At 51.5% G+C, this 22508-nt stretch overlaps 1 protein-coding gene across 5 annotated transcripts in view; it reads left to right on the top strand.

Moving 5' to 3' along the window:
• The first annotated feature begins 14672 nt into the window (after window positions 1-14672).
• Window positions 14673-22508, top strand: part of MAP9 (microtubule associated protein 9) — a 241463-nt gene continuing 233627 nt past the window's right edge. For 2 of the 5 annotated variants that reach the window (XM_077279392.1, XM_077279389.1), the window contains exon 1: window positions 14673-14821. The gene's annotated coding sequence lies outside the window, so the exon portion shown is untranslated. Of the gene's footprint in view, window positions 14822-14910; window positions 14980-22508 lie in introns of all 5 variants that reach the window. The other 3 variants (XM_077279393.1, XM_077279390.1, XM_077279391.1) reach the window with 2 other exon arrangements.

Genomic DNA, 22508 nt, shown 5'->3' with positions numbered 1-22508 from the left:
TCTGAAGCGGGTGTAAGGACCCGAGTGTGAGAGGCCAACATATGTGCTGCGCCAGGCCCTGAATCCCAGCCCCGCAGTGTTTTAACAATGTTAAGACACTGCGGGGCTGGGATTCATGGTCATCGCGAACCGCACCGGCCGACATTACATGATGCCAGAAGATGGGCAGCGCTAACGGCGCTAGGCCAGGGGATAACACGACAGCGCAGACTCCTGTACAGCAAATAACAACGCTCGGGAGGCTGCACCCAGCACCAAGGTGGGATTCTTGACACCTGTGCTGCGTCTCATTACAAAGGGAACTCTCGCCTCCATTACACAGTTTGACTGTATAAAGGGCTAAATGTTATACGTGTTCCATTCAGCGTGTGCAAGGAGAAAAATTACAAGAGCAACCTTTGACTTGCGCAGCACTGCTGCTGCATAAGCTGTGGCTCTTCTACTTTGTAACCCCTGAGGGGGGGTTAAAGGTGACTTTTGAAATCGGTTCAATTAGGCTTCGGCCTACACTCTGCTCCACCTGCAGAGCCCGGGCTCCAACAACGCTAGTTGCTGTCCGGAAGTGCTGGCTGCACAGAGCCAAACACCTCGCCAATGTGTCAGTGGGGTCCAGCACCGCCAGCTGTTCCCCTGCTGTGTAGCCGGCAACGTGTCCTGCAAAAGCCACGCAGACACAACACACCCAAAGCTGCCGCCTGTGCAGGCTTCGGCCTACACTCCCCTCCCCCTGCTCCTCCTCCTCCTGCTCCTCCTCCTGCTGTCCCTGGGCTCTAACACACCGCCAGTTTTTGCCCAGATGTGCTAGCTGCACAGAGAAAAACACCAGCCAATGTGTCAGTGGGGTCCAGCACCGCCAGCTGTTCCCCTGCTGTGCAGCCGGCAACGTGTCCTGCAAAAGCCACGCAGACACAAGAACTGAAATTGAAGGGAACCTGTCCCCCCTCCCCCAGGCGTTTTTACGTTATCCAGCCACCTTGTACAGCGGTAATGCTGCATGTGTGCAAGGTGGCTCAGAAACGTATTCTCCTCGCACATGTGGAACTGAAAACACGTCTGAAATGTGTCCTCTGTGTGACTGACCATTTAACCGTCCCGGTGGTGTGACTTTCCTTTGTAATGACACGCTGCAACCCCCTTGGTAGCGCTGCCCGTCTTCTGGCATCATTGTTTGGCTGGCTGCGCCTCTGCGGCCGCCCTGACCCACACAACGCCCCTCGGTGTCTTATTTATTGGGACTGCGAGGGTGTGATTCATGGGCAGGATCAGTGCATCAGTTCGCCTGTCCCTCCTCTCCTTCCGCCTTCTTCGGACTGTGCGGCTTCATGGCCGTGGCATGCGATAAGGGATCAGATGACGCCGCACAGTCTGAAGCGGGTGTAAGGACCCGAGTGTGAGAGGCCAACATATGTGCTGCGCCAGGCCCTGAATCCCAGCCCCGCAGTGTTTTAACAATGTTAAGACACTGTGGGGCTGGGATTCATGGTCATCGCGAACCGCACCGGCCGACATTACATGATGCCAGAAGATGGGCAGCGCTAACGGCGCTAGGCCAGGGGATAACACGACAGCGCAGACTCCTGTACAGCAAATAACAACGCTCGGGAGGCTGCACCCAGCACCAAGGTGGGATTCTTGACACCTGTGCTGCGTCTCATTACAAAGGGAACTCTCGCCTCCATTACACAGTTTGACTGTATAAAGGGCTAAATGTTATACGTGTTCCATTCAGCGTGTGCAAGGAGAAAAATTACAAGAGCAACCTTTGACTTGCGCAGCACTGCTGCTGCATAAGCTGTGGCTCTTCTACTTTGTAACCCCTGAGGGGGGGTTAAAGGTGACTTTTGAAATCGGTTCAATTAGGCTTCGGCCTACACTCTGCTCCACCTGCAGAGCCCGGGCTCCAACAACGCTAGTTGCTGTCCGGAAGTGCTGGCTGCACAGAGCCAAACACCTCGCCAATGTGTCAGTGGGGTCCAGCACCGCCAGCTGTTCCCCTGCTGTGTAGCCGGCAACGTGTCCTGCAAAAGCCACGCAGACACAACACACCCAAAGCTGCCGCCTGTGCAGGCTTCGGCCTACACTCCCCTCCCCCTGCTCCTCCTCCTCCTGCTCCTCCTCCTGCTGTCCCTGGGCTCTAACACACCGCCAGTTTTTGCCCAGATGTGCTAGCTGCACAGAGAAAAACACCAGCCAATGTGTCAGTGGGGTCCAGCACCGCCAGCTGTTCCCCTGCTGTGCAGCCGGCAACGTGTCCTGCAAAAGCCACGCAGACACAAGAACTGAAATTGAAGGGAACCTGTCCCCCCTCCCCCAGGCGTTTTTACGTTATCCAGCCACCTTGTACAGCGGTAATGCTGCATGTGTGCAAGGTGGCTCAGAAACGTATTCTCCTCGCACATGTGGAACTGAAAACACGTCTGCAATGTGTCCTCTGTGTGACCATTTAACCGTCCCGGTGGTGTGACTTTCCTTTGTAATGACACGCTGCAACCCCCTTGGTAGCGCTGCCCGTCTTCTGGCATCATTGTTTGGCTGCCTGCGCCTCTGCGGCCGCCCTGACCCACACAACGCCCCTCGTTGTCTTATTTATTGGGACTGCGAGGGTGTGATTGATGGGCAGGATCAGTGCATCAGTTCGCCTGTCCCTCCTCTCCTTCCGCCTTCTTCGGACTGTGCGGCTTCATGGCCGTGGCATGCGATAAGGGATCAGATGACGCCGCACAGTCTGAAGCGGGTGTAAGGACCCGAGTGTGAGAGGCCAACATATGTGCTGCGCCAGGCCCTGAATCCCAGCCCCGCAGTGTTTTAACAATGTTAAGACACTGCGGGGCTGGGATTCATGGTCATCGCGAACCGCACCGGCCGACATTACATGATGCCAGAAGATGGGCAGCGCTAACGGCGCTAGGCCAGGGGATAACACGACAGCGCAGACTCCTGTACAGCAAATAACAACGCTCGGGAGGCTGCACCCAGCACCAAGGTGGGATTCTTGACACCTGTGCTGCGTCTCATTACAAAGGGAACTCTCGCCTCCATTACACAGTTTGACTGTATAAAGGGCTAAATGTTATACGTGTTCCATTCAGCGTGTGCAAGGAGAAAAATTACAAGAGCAACCTTTGACTTGCGCAGCACTGCTGCTGCATAAGCTGTGGCTCTTCTACTTTGTAACCCCTGAGGGGGGGTTAAAGGTGACTTTTGAAATCGGTTCAATTAGGCTTCGGCCTACACTCTGCTCCACCTGCAGAGCCCGGGCTCCAACAACGCTAGTTGCTGTCCGGAAGTGCTGGCTGCACAGAGCCAAACACCTCGCCAATGTGTCAGTGGGGTCCAGCACCGCCAGCTGTTCCCCTGCTGTGTAGCCGGCAACGTGTCCTGCAAAAGCCACGCAGACACAACACACCCAAAGCTGCCGCCTGTGCAGGCTTCGGCCTACACTCCCCTCCCCCTGCTCCTCCTCCTCCTGCTCCTCCTCCTGCTGTCCCTGGGCTCTAACACACCGCCAGTTTTTGCCCAGATGTGCTAGCTGCACAGAGAAAAACACCAGCCAATGTGTCAGTGGGGTCCAGCACCGCCAGCTGTTCCCCTGCTGTGCAGCCGGCAACGTGTCCTGCAAAAGCCACGCAGACACAAGAACTGAAATTGAAGGGAACCTGTCCCCCCTCCCCCAGGCGTTTTTACGTTATCCAGCCACCTTGTACAGCGGTAATGCTGCATGTGTGCAAGGTGGCTCAGAAACGTATTCTCCTCGCACATGTGGAACTGAAAACACGTCTGAAATGTGTCCTCTGTGTGACTGACCATTTAACCGTCCCGGTGGTGTGACTTTCCTTTGTAATGACACGCTGCAACCCCCTTGGTAGCGCTGCCCGTCTTCTGGCATCATTGTTTGGCTGGCTGCGCCTCTGCGGCCGCCCTGACCCACACAACGCCCCTCGGTGTCTTATTTATTGGGACTGCGAGGGTGTGATTCATGGGCAGGATCAGTGCATCAGTTCGCCTGTCCCTCCTCTCCTTCCGCCTTCTTCGGACTGTGCGGCTTCATGGCCGTGGCATGCGATAAGGGATCAGATGACGCCGCACAGTCTGAAGCGGGTGTAAGGACCCGAGTGTGAGAGGCCAACATATGTGCTGCGCCAGGCCCTGAATCCCAGCCCCGCAGTGTTTTAACAATGTTAAGACACTGTGGGGCTGGGATTCATGGTCATCGCGAACCGCACCGGCCGACATTACATGATGCCAGAAGATGGGCAGCGCTAACGGCGCTAGGCCAGGGGATAACACGACAGCGCAGACTCCTGTACAGCAAATAACAACGCTCGGGAGGCTGCACCCAGCACCAAGGTGGGATTCTTGACACCTGTGCTGCGTCTCATTACAAAGGGAACTCTCGCCTCCATTACACAGTTTGACTGTATAAAGGGCTAAATGTTATACGTGTTCCATTCAGCGTGTGCAAGGAGAAAAATTACAAGAGCAACCTTTGACTTGCGCAGCACTGCTGCTGCATAAGCTGTGGCTCTTCTACTTTGTAACCCCTGAGGGGGGGTTAAAGGTGACTTTTGAAATCGGTTCAATTAGGCTTCGGCCTACACTCTGCTCCACCTGCAGAGCCCGGGCTCCAACAACGCTAGTTGCTGTCCGGAAGTGCTGGCTGCACAGAGCCAAACACCTCGCCAATGTGTCAGTGGGGTCCAGCACCGCCAGCTGTTCCCCTGCTGTGTAGCCGGCAACGTGTCCTGCAAAAGCCACGCAGACACAACACACCCAAAGCTGCCGCCTGTGCAGGCTTCGGCCTACACTCCCCTCCCCCTGCTCCTCCTCCTCCTGCTCCTCCTCCTGCTGTCCCTGGGCTCTAACACACCGCCAGTTTTTGCCCAGATGTGCTAGCTGCACAGAGAAAAACACCAGCCAATGTGTCAGTGGGGTCCAGCACCGCCAGCTGTTCCCCTGCTGTGCAGCCGGCAACGTGTCCTGCAAAAGCCACGCAGACACAAGAACTGAAATTGAAGGGAACCTGTCCCCCCTCCCCCAGGCGTTTTTACGTTATCCAGCCACCTTGTACAGCGGTAATGCTGCATGTGTGCAAGGTGGCTCAGAAACGTATTCTCCTCGCACATGTGGAACTGAAAACACGTCTGCAATGTGTCCTCTGTGTGACCATTTAACCGTCCCGGTGGTGTGACTTTCCTTTGTAATGACACGCTGCAACCCCCTTGGTAGCGCTGCCCGTCTTCTGGCATCATTGTTTGGCTGCCTGCGCCTCTGCGGCCGCCCTGACCCACACAACGCCCCTCGTTGTCTTATTTATTGGGACTGCGAGGGTGTGATTGATGGGCAGGATCAGTGCATCAGTTCGCCTGTCCCTCCTCTCCTTCCGCCTTCTTCGGACTGTGCGGCTTCATGGCCGTGGCATGCGATAAGGGATCAGATGACGCCGCACAGTCTGAAGCGGGTGTAAGGACCCGAGTGTGAGAGGCCAACATATGTGCTGCGCCAGGCCCTGAATCCCAGCCCCGCAGTGTTTTAACAATGTTAAGACACTGCGGGGCTGGGATTCATGGTCATCGCGAACCGCACCGGCCGACATTACATGATGCCAGAAGATGGGCAGCGCTAACGGCGCTAGGCCAGGGGATAACACGACAGCGCAGACTCCTGTACAGCAAATAACAACGCTCGGGAGGCTGCACCCAGCACCAAGGTGGGATTCTTGACACCTGTGCTGCGTCTCATTACAAAGGGAACTCTCGCCTCCATTACACAGTTTGACTGTATAAAGGGCTAAATGTTATACGTGTTCCATTCAGCGTGTGCAAGGAGAAAAATTACAAGAGCAACCTTTGACTTGCGCAGCACTGCTGCTGCATAAGCTGTGGCTCTTCTACTTTGTAACCCCTGAGGGGGGGTTAAAGGTGACTTTTGAAATCGGTTCAATTAGGCTTCGGCCTACACTCTGCTCCACCTGCAGAGCCCGGGCTCCAACAACGCTAGTTGCTGTCCGGAAGTGCTGGCTGCACAGAGCCAAACACCTCGCCAATGTGTCAGTGGGGTCCAGCACCGCCAGCTGTTCCCCTGCTGTGTAGCCGGCAACGTGTCCTGCAAAAGCCACGCAGACACAACACACCCAAAGCTGCCGCCTGTGCAGGCTTCGGCCTACACTCCCCTCCCCCTGCTCCTCCTCCTCCTGCTCCTCCTCCTGCTGTCCCTGGGCTCTAACACACCGCCAGTTTTTGCCCAGATGTGCTAGCTGCACAGAGAAAAACACCAGCCAATGTGTCAGTGGGGTCCAGCACCGCCAGCTGTTCCCCTGCTGTGCAGCCGGCAACGTGTCCTGCAAAAGCCACGCAGACACAAGAACTGAAATTGAAGGGAACCTGTCCCCCCTCCCCCAGGCGTTTTTACGTTATCCAGCCACCTTGTACAGCGGTAATGCTGCATGTGTGCAAGGTGGCTCAGAAACGTATTCTCCTCGCACATGTGGAACTGAAAACACGTCTGAAATGTGTCCTCTGTGTGACTGACCATTTAACCGTCCCGGTGGTGTGACTTTCCTTTGTAATGACACGCTGCAACCCCCTTGGTAGCGCTGCCCGTCTTCTGGCATCATTGTTTGGCTGGCTGCGCCTCTGCGGCCGCCCTGACCCACACAACGCCCCTCGGTGTCTTATTTATTGGGACTGCGAGGGTGTGATTCATGGGCAGGATCAGTGCATCAGTTCGCCTGTCCCTCCTCTCCTTCCGCCTTCTTCGGACTGTGCGGCTTCATGGCCGTGGCATGCGATAAGGGATCAGATGACGCCGCACAGTCTGAAGCGGGTGTAAGGACCCGAGTGTGAGAGGCCAACATATGTGCTGCGCCAGGCCCTGAATCCCAGCCCCGCAGTGTTTTAACAATGTTAAGACACTGTGGGGCTGGGATTCATGGTCATCGCGAACCGCACCGGCCGACATTACATGATGCCAGAAGATGGGCAGCGCTAACGGCGCTAGGCCAGGGGATAACACGACAGCGCAGACTCCTGTACAGCAAATAACAACGCTCGGGAGGCTGCACCCAGCACCAAGGTGGGATTCTTGACACCTGTGCTGCGTCTCATTACAAAGGGAACTCGCGCCTCCAACACAGTTTGACTGTATAAAGGGCTAAATGTTATACGTGTTTCATTCAGCGTGTGCAAGGAGAAAAATTAAAAGAGCAACCTTTGACTTGTGCAGCACTACTGCTGCATAAGCTGTGGCTCTTCTACTTTCTAACCCCTGAGGGGGGGTTAAAGGTGACCTTTGAAATCGGTTCAAGTAGGCTTCGGCCTACACTCTGCTCCACCTGCAGAGCCCGGGCTCCAACAACGCTAGTTGCTGTCCGGAAGTGCTGGCTGCACAGAGCCAAACACCTCACCAATGTGTCAGTGGGGTCCAGCACCGCCAGCTGTTCCCCTGCTGTGTAGCCGGCAACGTGTCCTGCAAAAGCCACGCAGACACAACAGACCCAAAGCTGCCGCCAGTGCAGGCTTCGGCCTACACTCCCCTCCCCCTGCTCCTCCTCCTCCTGCTCCTCCTCCTGCTGACCCTGGGCTCTAACAAACCGCCAGTTGGGGCCCAGATGTGCTAGCTGCACAGAGAAAAACACCTCGCCAATGTGTCAGTGGGGTCCAGCACCGCCAGCTGTTCCCCTGCTGTGCAGCCGGCATCGTGTCCTGCAAAAGCCACGCAGACACTTGCTCTTGTACCTTCTGCTCCCCATCCTGGTTCCAGTACCGTCAGCTGGTTCCGGGCAGAGCCTTTGGCTTAGGTGCCTCCCTCTGGGTATCCGAGTTCCACCAACGTCAGGTGGTCCTTGGTAGTGCTTTCAGGCACGGGTACCTCCTGCTTAGTAACCGGGTTCCAGTAACGTCAGCTGGTCCTCGGTAGTTCCATTGGCTCTTGGACCTTCGGCTACCCATCCGGGTTCCAGCACCGTCAGCTGGTTCTCGGCAGTGTCTTTTGCTCTTGTACCTTCTGCTCCCCATCCTGGTTCCAGTACCGTCAGCTGGTTCCGGGCAGAGCCTTTGGCTTAGGTGCCTCCCTCTGGGTATCCGAGTTCCACCAACGTCAGGTGGTCCTTGGTAGTGCTTTCAGGCACGGGTACCTCCTGCTTAGTAACCGGGTTCCAGTAACGTCAGCTGGTCCTCGGTAGTTCCATTGGCTCTTGGACCTTCGGGTAGCCATCCGAGTTCCAGTTCCATCAGCTGGTTCTCGGCATTTTCTCAGCCTTCTTGTACCTTCTGCTACATTTCCAAGTTCAAGAGACTAAACACGATGACCCGGAAGAACACCCCTAAGATGACGACGACACCAGAGACGACAACCACCGTGATGACGACGACCCTGGAGACGATGACCCTGAAGACCACCCCGATGACGACGACCCCGGAGACCACCCCGATGACGACGACCCCGGAGACGACGACCCTGGAGACGACGACGACCTGGAAGACCGAGAAGCAGAAGAACAAGAGGCTGCAGAACAAAGAGCAGAAGGACATTAAGCATAACACAAAATATCAGAGCAAAAAAATATTATGTAAATTATAAGCAGAAGAAGACTAAGCAGTGTATGGGGGTGAGTCCGTTCCTCCTCGTGGTGCCCCTGGATAAAGCCTGATGCTGCAGGCCAAACTGAACGCGGACAAATGTAACTGGTTTGTGACAGGCAGAACGGAAGGTGTAATCTTCAAACTTTTATAGATAACAACTACGGGAATGCCTGTCACAAATAAGAATATGATGAAGAAGTTGAATATGATGAAGATAATAGTAAAATAAAAAGAATATGAACAATGTAACCCAAAAAATAATAGGTAGAAGATGAAGAAGAAGATGAATAAGGTGAAGAAGTTGATGTCAAAGAAGCTGATGATGAGGATAATTAAGAAGAAAGCGTGGGAGAAGTAAAAAAGAAGGTGAAGGGCGTGGAAGTAGTGAAACATCAATATCTGACATAAAAAAAAAAAAAAATAACATAGTCAAATTCTTTCTAACGCCGAACTTCATAAAAAAAAATTAAAAATCCTGCTATTCTATTACATTGGGCTAAACCTCTGTCCCTTTAATATCTCCGCCACGTCCCCCAATACATCCTACATTATTCTTAGTTGTTTTCCTTCATGTAGAATGAACCTACAAGTTTATAAAGGGTTTATTTTAATTCCGATATTTTCGTCCCATTGACTTGCATTGGGATCGGGTATCGGTATCGGATTGGATCCGATATTTTGACGGTATCGGCCGATACTTTCCGATACCGATACTTTCCGATATCGGAAAGTATCGCTCAACACTAGCTGCCAGTAAATAACGGAGGACACAGGGTTGCAGTCTTTACCTGGTTTACTGATGGCAGCAGATCACAGTCCAGGGTACCGACAACAGGTACAGAAGGAGTCCAGGCAGCCCGAAAACAAGTAGAAATCCCCTTGGCAGGTCAGGTTGGGAGCCTTCCACTATGCGCTGGTTTTCTGGTCCCTTGCTCCCTGTAGCTTGCAGGAAAGGTACCCCTTTCTCTCCTGTCTTTGGGAAGTACCTGCACGGTAGGCAGCTTGAGCCGTTCTCTTGGGGTCTCTGGCATGGTGACTCCAAGCTCTAACTGCTGCTGTACCTCAGGTGTTGTACGGGCAGTTCACATATAGTCCTATGCCCTCCGGTTCTGCTGTGGGGCTTGCAGCTCCCCACAGCCTCGGGCTCCCGGTGCCCGGTTTCTGTGCTCTGGCTCTGAGCAGGCCCAATCGCAGCCTCCTTAAGCCCCTAATCACTCCTCTGCTCCTTCCCTAACTTTCATCTGCACCAGACGTCTGCTCTCTCTGGTCTCCCTGGACCAACTGACTGCCTCCTCCTCCAGATCAGAATGTTTATCGAAGGAAGCTCCCCTAAAACTGGGTTTAGAGCTCCCCCTTCTGGCCTGGATTCATCAAGGTAAACCCCCCAGGAAGAAGCAGGAACGCGAAACGCGCGTCGGGGACCCATACTGCTCTACTAGGTCGTATACCCCTTTCCTTATGTCTATTTTAGCTGATCTCCCATTGTCCACTTTTTGTTGCTGTTCAAACTATTTAGTTGGATAGACCTGCCTTTGAAGAAGTGAGCGCTTGTGCAGGTGTGTTCCTTATATTGTGTTTATATTGATGTAAGCATAGACTAATGTATGTCTGCTATACTTACGAGGTTATTGAGGTAATTTTTACCCGTATTACTATATTACATACTATATTTAAATCCATTATGGATCAAGCATCTGCACTGAGCACTTTATAATGAAGTATTAAATAGCAGTTTTCTGTCTTTCTTAAATTTGTTTTTCATATACAGTGCTGAGGGTGATTTTTTCTGCCTCCTCTATGATATGTAGGCTTGTATAAGCCACTGTGTATATGGACAACTTTTTGAATTATTAACGGGTTTTTTTACAAATATTTGGTATTTAACCAAGTGGGCGTTAACAAATTGGGATGTTTAGGATTCATTAGGGGTGTATCACCCAGAAGGGCAGTTGTATTGTGCACCAGTATCTTCATATTTTAATTTTTGTATTTACATCAGTAATGTTTATCATCAATAAAGTGTTTAGATTTTATTTGGCGTTTGCTTCCAATTTCTTCTGATTGGTTCATATATTGTTGTGGGAAGTGCCACAGATTAAGCCTTGCTATATATAGGTGAATGGATTCAGAAGGTGTTGAGTGTGAGATAACCTGCGGGATCCCTCTTTTCTCCAGGCATGGCATTACCCTCCCCGAGAGGAAGGTAGCACCACTGTGGTACAGGAACTCAAGGGTTGCCTCAAGAGAGCCACGGTTCCCACGCTGTCAGAAGACAGCATGAGCACTCAGCTGTGAACGGAGGTATAAAGTTTACCTCCGGTCACTGTTGTCTGCTGACGGGACTACCACTCCCAACATCCGACAATTGCTGCCGCTAATAACAGTGAGAGAAGGAGAGGTGGATGGGAGTATTCATCAGTGCGCTGTAAATAATAATTAAAAAAAAAACCTGCTTGGGTTCCTCTGCATTTTGGATGCCCAGCCAGACAAAAGTCACAGCTGAGGGCTGCAACCCTCAGCTGTCAGCTTCAGCAAGGTTAGCTATCAAGAAGAGAGTAACCCACGCCATATTTTTTTAATTATTTAAATAATTTAAAAAACGACGTGGGGTCCCCCCCATTTTTGACATCCATCCTTTCTAAAGCAGACAGCTGGGGCTGATATTCTCAGACTGGGAAGGGACCATGAATATTGCCCCCCAGCCTAAAAATAGCAGCATACTTGCTATGCTTGGGATCCTCTGTGTCCATAACACCCCCCATTTTTTCAACAGGATCTGTCATGAAACTCAATGAATATGTATATACTAGATGGTGGCCCGATTCTAACGCATCGGGTATTCTAGAATATGCATGTCCACGTAATATATTGCCCAGCCACGTAGTATATTGCCCAGTCACGTAGTATATTGCCCAGTCACGTAGTATATTGCCCAGTCACGTAGTACATTGCCCAGTCACGTAGTATATTGCCCAGTCACGTAGTATATTGCCCAGTCACGTAGTACATTGCCCAGTCACGTAGTATATTTCCCAGTCACGTAGTATATTGCCCAGCCACGTAGTATATTGCCCAGCCACGTAGTATATTGCCCAGTCATGTAGTATATTGCCCAGCGACGTAGTATATTGCCCAGCGACGTAGTATATTGCCCAGCGACGTAGTATATTGCCCAGCGACGTAGTATATTGTTCAGCGCCGTAGTATATTGCCCAGCGACATAGTATATTGGCCAGTTACGTAGTATATTGCCCAGTGACGTAGTATACAGCACAGAGCCACGTAGTATATTGCCCAGCCACGTTTGTCACAGGTTAATAAATAAAAAATTAGTGGATATAGAAAAACACGCCTGAGCACTCACCGGTCCTGGAGTCAAAGATTCCTTTATTAAATGTCCATATAAATCTTCACGGCACGGGGGAACAAGGCAGTGTAAGGAGTGTGCAGGAGGAGACGACGGCCGTTTCACGCTTCACACAGCGCTTCTACGGGTCTATGTCTGTGTCAGGGCCGGACTGGCCATCGGGCATTTCTGGCAAATGCCAGAAGGGCCGGTGCCTGCAGTGGGCCGCTCGATCTGTCGCCCCCTTCACGCTGTCAGCCGGCGTTCTGTTTTCTGCAGCCAGCACACTAGGCAGCATCAGCTTGCCTTGTGCACAGGATCGCGCTGCAGTTGTAAAATCACTGCGGCCGCCACGCTAGACAGGATGAAGTTGATGGCCGCGGTCTGATGTTCTGAACACTAGCTGTGATGAGGTAACAGACAGGGCAGGGGGAGAGGCGCGCTCTGCTCTTCTGTGCTGCTGGGACCCTGCCACTTACTGCAGCCGGGGGTCAGGAGTCAGGACATCAGACCGCCCACTTCCTCCGGTCCAGCGAGGCGGCAGGGACAGAAAGGATTTACGAGCTGCTGATAACCTTGCCCTGCGTGCATGGAGCAGAAGCACAGAAAGCCCAGAGTTGTACCTGGACTAGCTAAGAGGCAAGCTCTAATAGAATTAAGAAAAAAAAGCTGTGTCCACTCTTCTTCCATCAAAAAATCAACACTCCTGTGGTGAACTATACTCCCAGCATGCCATATGAGCTGCTGTACATGCTGGGAGTAATAGTTCTCCAAAGCAGGGAAAAGGCTATGTGCACACGTAGTTTTGATGGCTGCGGATTTTTCCGCTGCGGATTTCAGAAATCCGCAGGTAAAAGGCACTGCGTTTTACCTGCGGATTTATCGCGGTTTTTGTACTATCCACAGCGGACAGATGTTACAGCACTAAGTGTGCACTGACACCTCCGCGACGTCATCCCAGGTCCTTCGCACACAGCATCCCTGGGAACGGAGGGCGCCGCGTGCACCGCTGAGGCGGGAGGACTTCGGCGGCCATTGGAAGGTGAGTATATCAATATTTTTTATTTTAATTCTTTTTTTTACAGGGATATGGTGCCCAGTCCGTGGAGCAGAGTCTCCTCTCCTCCACCCTGGGTACCAACCGCACATGATCCGCTTACTTCCTGCGTGGTGGGCATAGCCCCATGCAGGAAGTAAGCGGATTAATGCATTCCTATGTGTGCGGAATCCCCGCGATTCCACAAAATAATGAACATGCTGCGTTTTTTTCCAGAATGCTTTTCCGCTCCGGAAAAAAACGCAGCATGTGCACAAAAAATTCGGATTGCATTCTAATTAATAGGATGCTTAATGTAAGCGGTTTTTTTCGCGTTTTTATATTGAAAAAACGTGAAAAAAAAGCGAAAAATCCAGAACGTGTGCACTTAGCCTTAGTGTGTAACCACCATACGACAAGTGGGCCTGTGTACCTTCAAATGCCTGGGCTGAATTTTTGTCCCAGTCCGGCCCTGGTCTGTGTGTTTCTATATCCACTAATGTTTGATCCTATGTTTTTCTACGCTGAAGCACCTCCTGTCATGCATCGGATTAACCATTGATTTAAAGTCTCCGTCTGACGTCTCACAAGACTCTGCAGCTGTGCGGCTTCTCTTTGCTTTTTTGTAAAAAATAAAAAATAAACATATACTCACCTTTCCGAGGGCCCCTTGTAGTCCTCGGCAGCTTCCGGTCCCAGGGTTGGTCTGAGCGCAGGACCTGTGATGACGTCGCGGTCACATGACTGTGACGTCATGGCAGGTCCTTCTGCCATACCATCTTTGCCACCGCAAGCTGCAACGGAAGATGGCGGGCGGCGCGAGCGGCTCAGCGGACTACAGAGAGTGAGTATAGCAGGTTTTTTATTTATTTATTATTTTTAACATTACATTTTGTACTATTGATGCCGCATAGGCAGCGTCAATAGTACAAAGTTGGGGACACACAGGGTTAATAGCGGCGGTAACGGAGTGTGTTACCCGCGGCATAACGCGGTCCGTTACCGCCGGCATTAACCCTGTGTGAGCGGTGACCGGAGGGGTGTATGCGGGCGCCGGGCAGTGAGTGCGGGGAGTAAGGAGCGGCCATTTTTTTCCGGACTGTGTGCGTCGCTGATTGGTCGCGGCAGCCATGACAGGCAGCTGGCGAGACCAATCAGCGAACGAATAACCGCGACAGACAGACAGACAGAAGGACAGACGGAAGTACCCTTAGACAATTATATGGTAGATGTGTGTGTATATGGTTGTTTATACTATGTCATGACTTTTCCTATTCATGCCAAGAACATAAGGTCCTGGGCTATAATTTACACCAATGACCGTTAACTCTAAAATCTGTTGTAAAGACAAAGTATATGTATGAAGATTCATAACATTCCTCTTGTGTGGACATCTAACATGCGAAGCTATATCTGGATCCTATATAATCATTATTGTGTTATGAATACCATGAATACATGTGCCTCTCCTCCTGTTTTCTACACGCCTTGCACTGCTCAGCATTTCTCTTCCATGATCCCTGTCATGGCAATACCAGCTCCCTCTCATTATACTGGACCATGGAGGGTTAATACCTCCTCATCCCTGTGAACACTTGCACAGCCATTCCAGCTCCTCCCTCACTGCACATCATCCCTGAGTGTGAGCCTGGCCATCACCATGGGAACGCCTGCCAAGCTTTGCACAGTGCGCAGACGCTGGGTCTGCATTATCAGTCATGTGAGGCACCATCACCATAGAAACACCTAACAAGCTGTGCTTACTGCGCAGACGCCGGAGTCCTCCCCCACTGCCGGTGGACACTGTGTGGCCTCCTGTCTGCAGCCGCCGCCCGTCCGTCCGGGACATGTGAACTCCAGGTAACAGCCTCCAGCTGCTCAGCAGTAGACACCCGAGGCGCCTGAGATCTTTATACGGTTCCAATATGTGTTCTGTTTATTTTGCATAGACCTACATCCAGAGGTGTAGCTCGGGTTTTGGTCCAGGGGGCGAAACTTCTGAGTGGGCTCCTAACCAGGTAACCTTGATTGTAACTGGGTAATGCGCCCTAATAGTGGAGGAGAACCTCAGCAGGTGACCGCGCTGTTACTGAAGATAACCTCTATATAACGACCAACATGGATATTACCGCCATATGGTCAGTGGTAGATACCAGTCCTACATATAAGAGATCACAGCACAGTTATAGATGGTGACTTACAGAGGATCTTTCTGATGGAATCATTCTCTTTTCACGATTTTTCCATCTGTCCCAGACCGACATGACAACTTCTTCCACCCAGGACTCGGCTGCAGAGATTACAACAAAGGCACGTTTCACTTCTCATATTCCAGCCCCATCACCATCTATTCCAGTGGCGTATCTAGGGGGGGCTGCCGGGGCATGTGCCCCGGGCGCAGCCGGCAGGGGGGCGCAGTCGGGCCGCCTAATTCGGCGGTCCACAGTGTCTCCCCCGGCGGCTGCATTCTGCCGCCCACGGTCTGGGAGTCAGCTGTTCTCTGTGCCGACTGTCAAGCTGACAGCCGGCACAGAGAAGCTGCAGCGCGCCGGCTCCCAACGTGTGCAGAGGTGGAGGGGAGCCCCTGCAGAGTGGCTGCGGCGGGCAGGGAGAAATCCCTGCAGCTCCGCTGCCCAGCGATCTGTCTTCCTGCTTCCTCTTGCTTTCTCTCACACAGACACGCCGCTGGATGACGTCATCATTCAGCGGCCAGCTGTGTCAGAGGAAGGCGATGGAGCTGCTGCGGCAGAGCGCGAGGAGAGGTGAGAGGTGTGTGTGAATGTGTGTGTATGTGTGTGTGTGTCGCGCTGCAGGGGAATGTGCAGAGAAGTGAATGGTGTGTGTGGGGGGGGAGGAGAGGGCAAAGATGGGGCTGACTGGGAGAGAGCAATGATGGGGATGGTGGAGGAGGAGAGGACAATGATGGGGCTGACGGGGGGCATATGTCCTTGGGGGGGGGGGGGGGCGCCAAAATGAATTCTTGCCCCGGGTGCCAGAAACGATAGATACACCTCTGATCTATTCCCAACCTGCACAACCTCCTCATCCTGCTGATACCCCAATACTGAGCCGCTGCTGCTGTATGTGTCCCTATTACTGCCCCTGATACCCCAATACTGAGCCTCTGCTGCCGTATATGTCCCTATTACTGCCCCTGATACCCCAATACTGAGCCGCCGCTGCCGTATGTGTCCCTATTACTGCCCCTGATACCCCAATACTGAGCCGCTGCTGCCGTATGTGTCCCTATTACTGCCCCTGATACCCCAATACTGAGCCTCTGCTGCCGTATATGTCCCTATTACTGCCCCTGATACCCCAATACTGAGCCGCCGCTGCCGTATGTGTCCCTATTACTGCACCTGATACCCCAATACTGAGCCGCTGCTGCCGTATGTGTCCCTATTACTGCCCCTGATACCCCAATACTGAGCCTCTGCTGCCGTATGTGTCCCTATTACTGCACCTGATACCCCAATACTGAGCCACTGCTGCCTTATGTGTCCCTATTACTGCACCTGATACCCTAATACTGAGCCTCTGCTGCCCTATGTGTCCCTATTACTGCCCCTGATACCCCAATACTGAGCCGCTGCTGATGTATGTGTCCCTATTACTGCACCTGATACCCTAATACTGAGCCGCTGCTGCCGTATGTGCCCCTATTACTGCACCTGATACCCCAATACTGAGCCGCCGCTGCCGTATGTGTCCCTATTACTGCACCTGATACCCCAATACTGAGCCGCTGCTGCCGTATGTGCCCCTATTACTGCACCTGATACCCCAATACTGAGCCGCTGCTGCCGTATGTGTCCCTATTACTGCACCTGATACCCCAATACTGAGCCGCTGCTGTTGTATGTGTCCCTATTACTGCACCTGATACCCCAATACTGAGCCTCTGCTGCCGTATGTGCCCCTATTACTGCACCTGATACCCCAATATTGAGCCGCTGCTGATGTATGTGCCCCTATTACTGCACCTGCTCTGTGGAACAGTGTGCCTCTAGATCACTGGTCCCCAACTCCGGTCCTCAAGAGCCACCAGCAGGTCATGTATTTGGGATTTCCATAGCATTGCACAGGTAATGCCTTTCCAGGTAATGCAATGATCACCTGGGCAATACTAAGGAAATACTGAAAACATGACCTGTTGGTGGCTCTTGAGGACCGGAGTTGGGGAACACTGCTCTAGATGGTAAAAAAAACCTCTAGAATATAATAATGCCAGGTGCATGTGCCCTAGAAAAAAGTGCCCACATTTTGTCCCCTAAAAACCTAGAAACTAATAATGCCCTGTGTGCCCCTTTGACAGTCACAGTAACCCGAGTTCCCTTTAACAATAAGTGCCCACTTTACATTTAATAATGTCCTGAGTCTCCCCCTGTACAGCTCCTCTATACACAGTATAATGCCCCCTCGCTGTATACTACCACCCACACAGTATACTGACCGCTTAGTAGCCACCAAACTGTTTAAAGGGAACCTGTCACCCCTCAGCCGTTTGTAACTAAAAGAGCCATCTTGTGCACCACTAATGCTGCATTCTGTCAAGGTGGCTCTTTTAGTTGGGGTCCCTGCCAACGCTGAACTATTAGTTTTCAGAATTTGCCTTTCCTACCTGTAGTTTGTCAGGGGGGCATGTCTTTTCCCCCCTGACACAAACGTCTCCCAGACGTCACTCAGGGCCTCTGTGCGCCACCTCCTCTTCCTTCATTAACGTCCCCAGCGCCTGCGCTGTAAGTTCCCATCATGTGATGGGAGTCGAAGGGCAGCACAAACTGCGCATGCCCGAAAAAAAACTTACAGCACAGGTGTCGGGGACATTAAGGAAGTGGAGGCAGCGCCTGACGCACGGAGGCCCTGAGTGAAGGCTGGGAGGCGTTTGTGTCAGGGGGGAAAATACATGCTCCCCTGACAAACTACAGGTATGAAAGGCAAAATCTAAAAACGAATAGTTCAGCGTTGGCAGGGACCCGAACTAAAAGAGCCACCTTGACAGAATGCAGCATTAGTGCTGCACAAGGTGGCTCTTTTAGTTAAAAATGCCTGGGGGGAGGGACAGGTTCCCTTTAATGTCTCCAAAACTGAATGACGGCCCACTCACTGTAATCTCTACACTATATGATGACCCCCTAGCTAGCCTCCATATAGTATAATGCACCAGATAGTTCTCAATATAGTTTAATGAACTCCTCGTAGGCCTTTATATCATAATGTAATCCCCACAGGCCTCCATCTAATATATAATTGCCTAGAATACTACTTCCTGCAATTTGTGCCAACTTCCGTGGCTTTGTCCGGAGATAATGTCCGGAGCTAATGTCCGGAGATAAGTGACGTCACCAGTGTCCTACACCCAGGCAGAGCACAGGGGCCCCAGGCAGCATATGGGGCCCCAGGCAGAGCACAGTGGCCCCAGGCAGAGCACAGGGGCCCCAGGCAGCATATGGGGCCCCAGGCAGAGCACAGTGGTCCCAGGCAGAGCACAGGGGCCCCAGGCAGAGCACAGGGGCCCCAGGCAGAACATGGGGCCCCAGGCAGAGAACAGGGGCCCCAGGCAGCATATGGGGCCCCAGGCAGAGCACAGGGGCCCCAGGCAGCCTTTTGGGACCCCAGGCAGAGCACAGTGGCCCCAGGCAGAGCACAGTGGCCCCAGGCAGAGAACAGGGGCCCCAGGCAGCATATGGGGCCCCAGGCAGAGCACAGTGGCCCCAGGCAGAGCACAGTGGCCCCAGGCAGCATATGGGGCCCCAGGCAGAGCACAGGGGCCCCAGGCAGAACATGGGGCCCCAGGCAGAGCACAGGGGCCCCAGGCAGAACATGGGGCCCCAGGCAGAGAACAGGGGCCCCAGGCAGCATATGGGGCCCCAGGCAGAGCACAGGGGCCCCAGGCAGCATATGGGGCCCCAGGCAGAGCACAGGGGCCCCAGGCAGCATATGGGGCCCCAGGCAGAGCACAGTGGTCCCAGGCAGAGCACTGGGGCCCCAGGCAGCCTATGGGGCCCCAGGCAGAGCACAGTGGCCCCAGGCAGAACATGGGGCCCCAGGCAGAGCACAGGGGCCCCAGGCAGCATATGGGGCCCCAGGCAGAGCACAGGGGCCCCAGGCAGCCTATGGGGCCCCAGGCAGAGCACAGTGGCCCCAGGCAGAACATGGGGCCCCAGGCAGAGCACAGTGGTCCCAGGTAGAGCACAGGGGCCCCAGGCAGCCTATGGGGCCCCAGGCAGAGCACAGGGGCCCCAGGCAGCATATGGGGCCCCAGGCAGCATATGGGGCCCCAGGCAGAGCACAGTGGCCTCAGGCAGAGCACAGGGGCCCCAGGCAGAACATGGGGCCCCAGGCAGAGCACAGGGGCCCCAGGCAGAGCACAGGGGCCCCAGGCAGCATATGGGGCCCCAGGCAGAGCACAGCGATATTTTGGACCACTGTGCGGTGTTTCAGACCCCCTGTGTGATGTCTGGGGCCCTGTTCTTAAGTATATTAAAGATTAAAGTAACGTATATTAAAGTATATTATAGATCAAATTTGACACGTTTATGAGCACCATTGAGTGATATACTCAAGAATGACATAATTTTTCAACATTTTATGGTTTCAAACTGTAAACACTCAGAGTTTTTTTTACTTCAACCAGAAAACCTTAACGGTTCATAAAAAACTTGACTGTTCAGGATATGATAAAAGTCATAGTATTCTGAATCTTTAACTTATAAAGATACCTTTACATGGGGTGATTATTGGTTCCAGAGAGGCTTTCGGCCGATAATCGTACACATGGCTGGTGACAGGACAATACAATATAAACGTTCAAAGGTAAACACTGATAACATTAAAATCTAATATATAATTGCCTAGAATACTACTTCCGGCAATTTGTGCCAACTTCCGTGGCTTTGTCCGGAGATAATGTCCCGAGATAAGTGACGTCACCAGCGTCCTACACCCGCTCAGGGTGGACAAAGATATATGCCTTCGTGGTGCGCGGCACTTTTCTGATTGGTTGCCGCCTGCCGCGAGCGACCAATCAGAAATGTGCCGTACTGTCAAGAATTGTCAAGAGCTGGTGAGTGCAGCCATTTTTTGTTCTTTCTTACTATTATTTATTAATTGTATTATTCTTACATTTGAATAAATAAAGTATATATGGATTCTAGACTCCCGATTCTTTAGAATCGGGCTGCCATCTAGTATAGCATAATCCATTCCCCACGGACAGACTCTATTTAGTATAATGCAAACCCCATAGACAGACTCTTAACAGTGATAAGCGAGCACTAAAATGCTCGATTGCTCGGGTCAAGCTAATTGGAATACTCGAGTACTCGACCCGAGTAACGAGCCCAATGTAAGTCTATGGGAAACCCGAGTTTTAAAAAGGTAAAAAAATGATGGAAACACTGCTCAAATGACCCAGAAACATCATGGGGATCACCCCTGGAAGCATTTCTGACTCCTAGGTCACAGCTGTAAGCAATGTTGTCAGAGTTTCACGCCATTTTTACAGGTGCACCAAAAAACATACAAAAACGAAACCAAAATGGATTTTGATGGGAAATATGTTAAGGTACATCCTTTCAAGGGTAATGACTTGTATATAAGGCAAGGTAATTGACCTCAGACCAAAATGTTCCTCCACCACTTGGGCTATGTTCACACGCAGCGTTTTTGATGTGTTTTTCAACTTTCACATTGCTTTCAACCAATACAAATGCATTCACTGGGAAATTTCATTGTAACATTTAACACCCCTAGCTGGTCATGTGGGGTGTGACACATAAGGAGACACATCTTGTTTAATTTATGAAGTCACAGAGCCTACTTTTAGAGGGGCATGAGGTGGCATTAATATTCTTAAAGGGTCATTATTAAACATTGGGTCTCCTATGCTGTTATTGCCTATGCAGTGAGTGGCTTTCACGAGAGGTACAGGAGGGCTTCCTGAAAAAATGTTGCATTGAATGCAAGGCCTACCCTGCTATCAAGTCTTATGCACCCCAAGAATCCTTTGAACCCAGGTACTGGATGGCCACAGGAAAACCCACTTTACATTCTTCAGTTGGTCCTGCCATACTGTTTTCTTATGTATTGAATGCAAGGGTCACCTTGACCCAAATTTGCACGCACCTCTATCACCCCTTGGAAGAAACATGGAGAGCCTCATAAATAAACTGTCCCATTACAAAGAAGTGGGTCTCCTAGACTCGTAATGCCCATACACTAAGTACATGGGTTGACAAACATTTACCCATGGGGGGTAAATATTTAAAAAAATATTTAATGGGGATCATAGACACCCTTGACAAAAAATTGTCTGTCTGTAGCAGCACAGAACATGTGAACCCTGGTGATCTAGTGGTGGAAAATGATGAGAGGTGGAGGAAGGCCTCATTAAAAACTAGGCCCAATTTAAAGGAGCGGGTCTCCTAGTCTTGTAATGCCCATACACTTGGCTGTGCAGCCAAGCCAATCACTGCATGACCACAACAAAGATGGCTGCGGCATTTCATGGCCTGGCAGACAATCCCTGCTCCGTGATTGGGTCTCTAAAGTCCGCCAAAAATGCTGGGTGGAGACTGCAGTTACCGACGAATAATCCCGGAAATGCTCGCTGCTCGCCGACTACACCGAGCATAGTGATACTCAGGCGAGTAACGAGCAGTGGCGAGCACGTTCACTCATCACTACATAGATTTCCCTCTTGTATTTAGAAGGCAAACAAACTGGCAGGCAAGGACAGTGCATCTAGTTAACATATCAGCAAACATCATTGTTCAGTGGCCATGCATTACGGTTTTGCAAAGATAACACTAACTAAACTGTAGGAGATAATATTAGAGGTAAATATTCATCCTACAAGAGGAGTCAATACTTCAGAAAACAGTTTATGATTCTGGGCCTACACAATTTACGTCACAATTTACTTTTTCACAATGGGAAATAGGTAAAAATGACAACATCGTTTTATACACAATTTTTTGTCAACGTGGCAATGCCCTATATGTGGCTGCACATATTTGGGGAGACTCAGGAGGAAAGGAGTGCTTTTTGACTCTTGGAGAACAAATTTTAGTAGAATATTTTGCGTACTCCAAATACAAAGCCCCTAAGTGCCAGAACAGCAGAATCCCCCTTCTATGGACACCGATTTGGAAATTACACCCATCTAGGAATTCGCCTACAGGTGATTCTGCTAGCAAAGCATTTTGCTAAGTGAAAATGCAAATATGCCATTGTAGTGCCCAGTACGTTGTAGTACCTTTTACATAGTGTCCAGCTCGTGCTTCTGGAGACACGCACCTCAAAAATTAGACGATTTCTCATCTCTACGGTAATGCCACATATGTGGATGCTAACTGTGGGTTAGGCACATTGTGGGGCGCAGGAGGAGTGGAGCATTTGGATTTGGGAGCTGATTTTGTTGGATTTTTTTCTGGTGGGAACCTTGTCACTTGTCCAGAGCCTTTGTGCTACCAGTAATGTGGACATTCCCTATATTTCTGGTAACAGATGAGTGAGGATTTGTTTTTTGTGGGTTACATAG

Source organism: Ranitomeya variabilis, chromosome 1 (genome assembly GCF_051348905.1).
Source record: "Ranitomeya variabilis isolate aRanVar5 chromosome 1, aRanVar5.hap1, whole genome shotgun sequence".
NCBI lineage: Eukaryota > Metazoa > Chordata > Amphibia > Anura > Dendrobatidae > Ranitomeya > Ranitomeya variabilis.
Note: the sequence above shows the minus strand (reverse complement) of the source record. Positions and strands in the feature narration are given on the sequence as shown.